Source organism: Psammomys obesus, unplaced genomic scaffold, assembly GCF_907164565.1.
Source record: "Psammomys obesus unplaced genomic scaffold, mPsaObe1.curated_primary_1811, whole genome shotgun sequence".
Lineage (NCBI taxonomy): Eukaryota > Metazoa > Chordata > Mammalia > Rodentia > Muridae > Psammomys > Psammomys obesus.
In genome coordinates, this window is record NW_026596155.1 from 1719257 (window position 1) to 1725256 (window position 6000).

A 6000-nucleotide genomic window follows, 5' to 3' on the forward strand; every position below is an offset into this window, starting at 1 on the left:
ATACTACTATATGCAGAATGCACATTTAAATTATATAATGCACACGAATGTAAAACAGCACCCTTCAGCATGCACACGCCTGATTACATCACATATGGATGCCAGAAATAACTAAACGGTAAAGAAAATAATGCCTCAACTGGCATGACACAGGATTAAAGATATGCGCTGCTTTCTGATCTATTTATGTCACCACCCATTTCAAAAATGAGCATTTTTGAAACCAGAATATTTTAATTATTGTCTTTGTCTAAAGGATGCTTAGTAAGTCAGATAGCAATTTCCTGCCGTGTCACTCTGAGCCCAGACAGAGACAGCACTGGAGGTGATGAGAATGAGCTACAGCATTGCAGAGCCTTTCTGCCCAGAAGCAGAGGGAGAGTCCATTATTCCACACTTTCCATTTGATGTGTTATCTCTGCTAAGGGTGCTGTGTGTCTGACCTTGACTCTCATTTGGACTGCCAATCACAGCTGTGAAATCCCGTGCCTGAGTTCTGTCCATTGATATAGATCTTGATTCCCTGATGTATCAGCAAAGGAAAAAATGGTTTAGCACAGCCTTTGACATGAGTCTTGGTGGAAATACACATTTCTTTACCAAAAATGAGATGAAGTAATTATATAGATTAAGAATGTACTATCTGGGGTTCATATTTTCTGAGGTTTCAGATATTTGCTGGTGCCTAAAAATATCACATGGAAACCCAAGAAATTAATAAATCATGACATTTAAAGAATTTACTACAGTATTGCCATTATGAACTGTCTCTGTAGAGCTGCTAATCTTGGACTATAGCAAGTCTGTAGACCGAACCTTAGTTTAGGTGTGTATGTATTAGAAACACACACACAGGGGTCCAGGAAGCCACTATGGGTTTAGGGTCTTATCCACTAGAGATAGGATAGAGCTGACTACTGAAAGATACCAGATCCCCTCTTAAGCACTGGGACGCTGAAATCAGATGCCTTCTCCTTAGTGTACATGGCCAATCAGCTAACGGCCACCTGCCGTCCATTGCAATTAAAGTGCTCCAAATACAACTTATCGGATATCTTATGGCATGAATGAATAAATCCATAATTTAAATCTTTTGAATCATATAGGTGAAGTTTAATGTTTGTGGTCATCACTTTGATGGGACCTAATGTTTAATGTAATCGATTTAGAAACAAAAATTATTTCAAGAGGTGAAATTTAAAAACAATTGAGTTTCAATTAGCAATTAAAACTCAGTCAAAAAACAAATAGAGTTTTGATTATCATGGGAGAGCTTCGTAATGACCTTCCATTCCTAAGTAACGCATGGATGCATGTATCTGTTTATCTGTGGGCACCTTACACCATAGAGTGTGGCACTTGTGATACCACACATCCTCTGTCCTTCAGTTTTGCTCGGACCTATGCAGAGTTTGCTTTTTGGCTGGCAAATCTGCACACATATTGAGGGCATGACTTCTGGATGGTAACCCCAGTTGGCAGTAACGCATACCGAAAGTGCTAGCCTTCAAGGTTTGGTGATTTTACAGGAGCTAGCTAAGTAGGTCACACCATTCCATTGTATTTGCTGATGTGCAACAGAAAGTCTTTGTACGTTTCGCTGAGATCTGCGAACTGCACTGTTTATTTCACTTCTTTATTTATTTCCTTCTCAAAAGGAACTGGATTTTCCCAAGTGAAATACTTAATATGGCTGCCTCTTGTTCAGCCTATAAGGTAGAGCAACATACGTAAATATGCAATCAAGAACTTGGGGACTTTCTTGGTGGCAAAAGGGATTGCTGCTGTTATAAATACACCCTTTCTAAAACTTAAACCTAAGACAAATTTTACCGACTCATGGAATGGAAAGTTCCCAAATCAGTCACAGTTGTTTCCTATTTTAAATTCAGTCCAAAGGCTGAGGGCTGAGGGCTTGGTTGTTAGCCTGTGGTGCCATTGGGAGGGGCTAGAACCTTCCTGGGGTGGAGCCTAGCAGGAAGAGGTTTGGCCATGGCAGATGCCTGTGAGTGAGGTGCTGCTGTCTCTACCCATCTCTTGTTTATTGCTCACTAAGCATGTGCTCCCTGCACCCCACTGTGACACACTGCTTTACTACCGACCCAAACCAAACCCGAGCCCTGTGAAACCACGAGGAAAAATACCAACAACTCTCCTTTACGGAAGTGGTCTTTTCAGGTGTTTCACTGAAGTACCAGGAAGCTAGCTAACCCACACACAAAGATTATCTTTTTCATTTTGCCTTAGAGAAAAACAATTTTAAGTTCCTAGTACAATCGAGAACTAAAAGGTAAGACAGTTTCTCAGAAAAGACATACTAAGCTGTGTGTTCTCTCTAGTGAGCAAATGTAAAGATTGGCGGGGAGTTCATTGTTCAAGTTTTTAAAATGATTTACTGAAGGTGGACGGTAGCCTCACGAGTGTGAGCTTACTTCCCCAACAAAGTCACGGTCCTGAGAGCATTTAAGGACACACTTTCAATGTTGTTAATGACTTCAAGGGTGAAATAGTTCCTCATTCCTCATCGCAAACAGGGTCAAAGCCAGGTTATTAAACTATTTGTTCTATTAGTGCGTACAGAAAGGATGTGTCAATGCCCGGACACTTACTTTCACTCATCAAATGGAAAGATCTTTAAGCAAACAAATAAAATCCCTCATTAGTTTCCACAAGATCCAGAAGATCTAGAAGCATATATATATATGGATAACATGGAGAATCACAGAGCTAGAAGCACAGGGCTTTCTTTTACGGAGCTCGGCACCCAGAAAACAAGAGTTATGTGACAGTCAGCCAACAGTCTTTGAGCTTCTGAGACAGTTAAACCTTTTAAGATATAACAACAGGCTGTGGCAAGACAATACACTTCATAGATGGCGGCCAGAGGAGGAACACTGGAGGCTCCTTTCCTACCATAATTGCTTTTACACTAACACATGTGAAATAAGTTATAACCTGAAAGGTAAGAGTTTCCTATGTCTTATTATTTTTTTTCCAAGTATTTCTTTCCCAAATATCAATTTAAGAGATACTGTAAGAGCAGAATTATAATGAAGTTTTCCAGCCGGAAACTTGCCCGACTCTGTGCTAAGATTTTTGAATATTAAAAAGAAACCCCTTAAGCCAGAAAATGAGAATTTATTAAGGGTTTTATAAACAAAATTTGCACAACTCTACAGTAATATTTTTTTAATATTTTGAGCCTCTAAACTGAGGTGAGGTCAATTAGAGGCCCGGTAGCAGTAAGACAGTACTCTTATCGTGAATACATACAACATTCTATCGAAATGTTATTTTGTGCTGTAGTACAATTAAGGATGGCTTTCCACTTAGGATTTTTACGGCTGCTTTAAGTATATTACACTCTCAAGAAGGTTGTAATATATTTGCAAAAAGAGACCATTCTTAGCACATCACAAGCTTATTTTTATGCCATGAGTAGCTATAATGCATATTTGCTGACTTACTGCTTCTTAGTTGGTATTTTCTGACTATTGGAGGTTTTCAAGAATTATATTTCAAAATGATTTGGGGTGGAGTCTCTGCTTGCATATATATACATTTAATATACATATATACATATATACTTGTACATATACTTATATGCATAAACTGAAAAGTCTATGCAGTTCAGTTCCTCAAAAAATACTAAGAAGTGTGAAAAATGAAAGAATGGATGGGGCTGGAGAGACGGCTCAATGGTTAAACACAGTGGGTTTCCACTCCCAGGATTGGCGTAGCGGCTCATAACTGTTTGCAATTCCAGACCAGCGGGTCTTATGCCCTTTGCCAGCACTCAAACACCTAAATAACAACAATAATAAATTTAAAATAAAGGTATAATTATAGTATTAATAGAATTAATAATAATAATTTAAAAATAAAGCTGCCGCCTCTATTGAACTGGAAGTGAAACCACGTGCTTAAAAAGAAGCAGTAAAAGGTGAGTAAAAAATTGCAACAAGTAATTCAGATCCTGGGTTCAGGTAGGACCTTTCTAGCTCTTTCTAGCTCTGCAATCTGTCGTCTTCAATTGAGGGTAGAGGGAGTTGTGCACAGGGTCATGGTGCATTAACGAAAGAAATGTGACTTCAAACACATCAAAGCATGCTGGGAAATAGGTTGCTCTGTTGTTTTATTATGGGACTGTAGAATATTTTTATCTAAGGTTTTTCAAATTTAATATTTTAAATTGAATCCTTTCAATGCAAGAAAATAGTTATTTTTTAGAATATATTCTGAATATGACTATAAAGGAAATTCTTTTAGTAAGGAAGCAAATGGTTCATCTATCAAGCTAATTCTGATTTCCATTTCAATGTTTTAAAAGTAGTTTTGGCGCATTTATCTACTTAGTTTTGATGCATATAATTTTACTGTTCTGAGACTGATTGGTCTTGAACACACAGCCCTCCTGCCTCAGCTCCTGGAATACTAGGGTCATAGGGACTCGCCACCATAAAGAGCAAAATATATTAACTTTACAATGATTAACTTAGAAATTTTAAAATTTCATATTTAGGCACAGTTTAGATTTCCACTGATTTTCAGATCTCCCAGATTCACTCTCCTGAAAAGGGCATAATGGCTACACGCATTAATGACAATGATGAGGTCATTCACTATACTTCACTTCCCTGTTACCCAGATCGCACTGGGAAGTCAGTAAGATTTCGATTCCAGCCCAACAGGGCATTTAGCTTCTAGTTTTGTCAGAGGTTTAAAATCTAGCCACTTCCTGGATTCTGTTTTTCTGGCTGGAACAGCTGAGATCTAAAGGTACTGCAGGCTTTATATTCGTTCCAGTTGATTCTGACCCATCAAGGAGTCAGAGAACTCCTGCTGCAGGAGGATTTGCCGTAACTGGTCGAGATTTAAGACCTAAGACTCACGTCTTTCAAGCACAGGCCTCTTGTTAGCGTGTACCCGCATCTTTCTCTCAGGGCCAGCCCTCAGTCAGAAAGCGTTGTGCTTTAAAGCCATGGATCTAATTGCTTATTTGCATTGTAAATGATTAACACCACACTAGTTTTGTAAGAACATGTCATTTAAGTTAATATTAGTGAGTCTGGCAATTTTGTAAGCCTCATGCATTAAAGATAGCTTAGTTTATCTAAGTGAACATTGTTAAGATTTCTTTTTTTTTTTTTTGCATTTGAATGCAAATTCATCATTCCGCTATCCCTCATGCCCAGAGTTTGATAAGTTAAATCATATATTGAATTTGGAGAGAGATACTGTGTTTGAATACCTAGATGAAAATGCTCCAACACATTAAAAATCACCTCATAGTTTTCCTCTTATTGTTTTGGAATATTACAAATCTGCAAGGCTAATAATAAAGTGGGTAACTTACTTACAGCTTGCAAATTATTTTCATATCTTTTAATCTGGTTTTGAAACTAATCCTGGGAGGCGAGGCAGAACCTCCACCCATCTATGGAACACCTGCTGCTGTTCCCATCAGAATTCTAGGTCCTGGGAATACAGTGTGAACACAACAGAAGCAAGAGTGCAGGGTCAGCATTCGGGCCCAACATACGGACCTGGATGTTGTGCATACAATGCTGTTCAGACATTGGGATTTTGCATGCGACCATTAAGGAAGAGCAACACTAGAACGGAGTAAGTTCAGAGGTCTCAGAAGAGGAATGGGAGATGTAAAATATCAAACTCTTTTAAGAAAGTATGAGGACTTCCAGATCGTCGATCACTAATTGGGAAAAGCAGAGATCACTGGAAACTTAAAGGAATCGAACACTGGGTAGGCAGTGCGGAGATCACTGACAACCTTATAAGAGGTCTGTCGGTGTAGGAGGTGAGCCCGAGCCAGCAGCTAAACACCTCCTGTGAGAATGTGTTCATCAACTTGTGGAAGAGAAGAAGAGAGACAGTCATTACAAGCAAGCCTTCTAGGATTTCAGGGTAGGACAGTGTAGGGAAACAGAACTGAGTGTGTGTGTGTGTGTGTGTGTGTGTGTGTGTGTGTGTGTGTGTGTG

The 6000-nt window shown here is 39.0% G+C and overlaps 1 protein-coding gene across 6 annotated transcripts in view; it reads right to left on the bottom strand.

The window, feature by feature from the left end:
- Positions 1-6000, bottom strand: part of Arhgap24 (Rho GTPase activating protein 24) — a 636889-nt gene that overhangs the window by 61773 nt on the left and 569116 nt on the right. Inside the window, exon 1 of one of the 6 annotated variants that reach the window (XM_055594600.1) lies at positions 4893-4908. The exons of the other annotated variants lie outside the window; for them this stretch is intronic. The gene's annotated coding sequence lies outside the window, so the exon portion shown is untranslated. Of the gene's footprint in view, positions 1-4892; positions 4909-6000 lie in introns of those variants that run through there. 6 annotated transcript variants of the gene reach the window in all.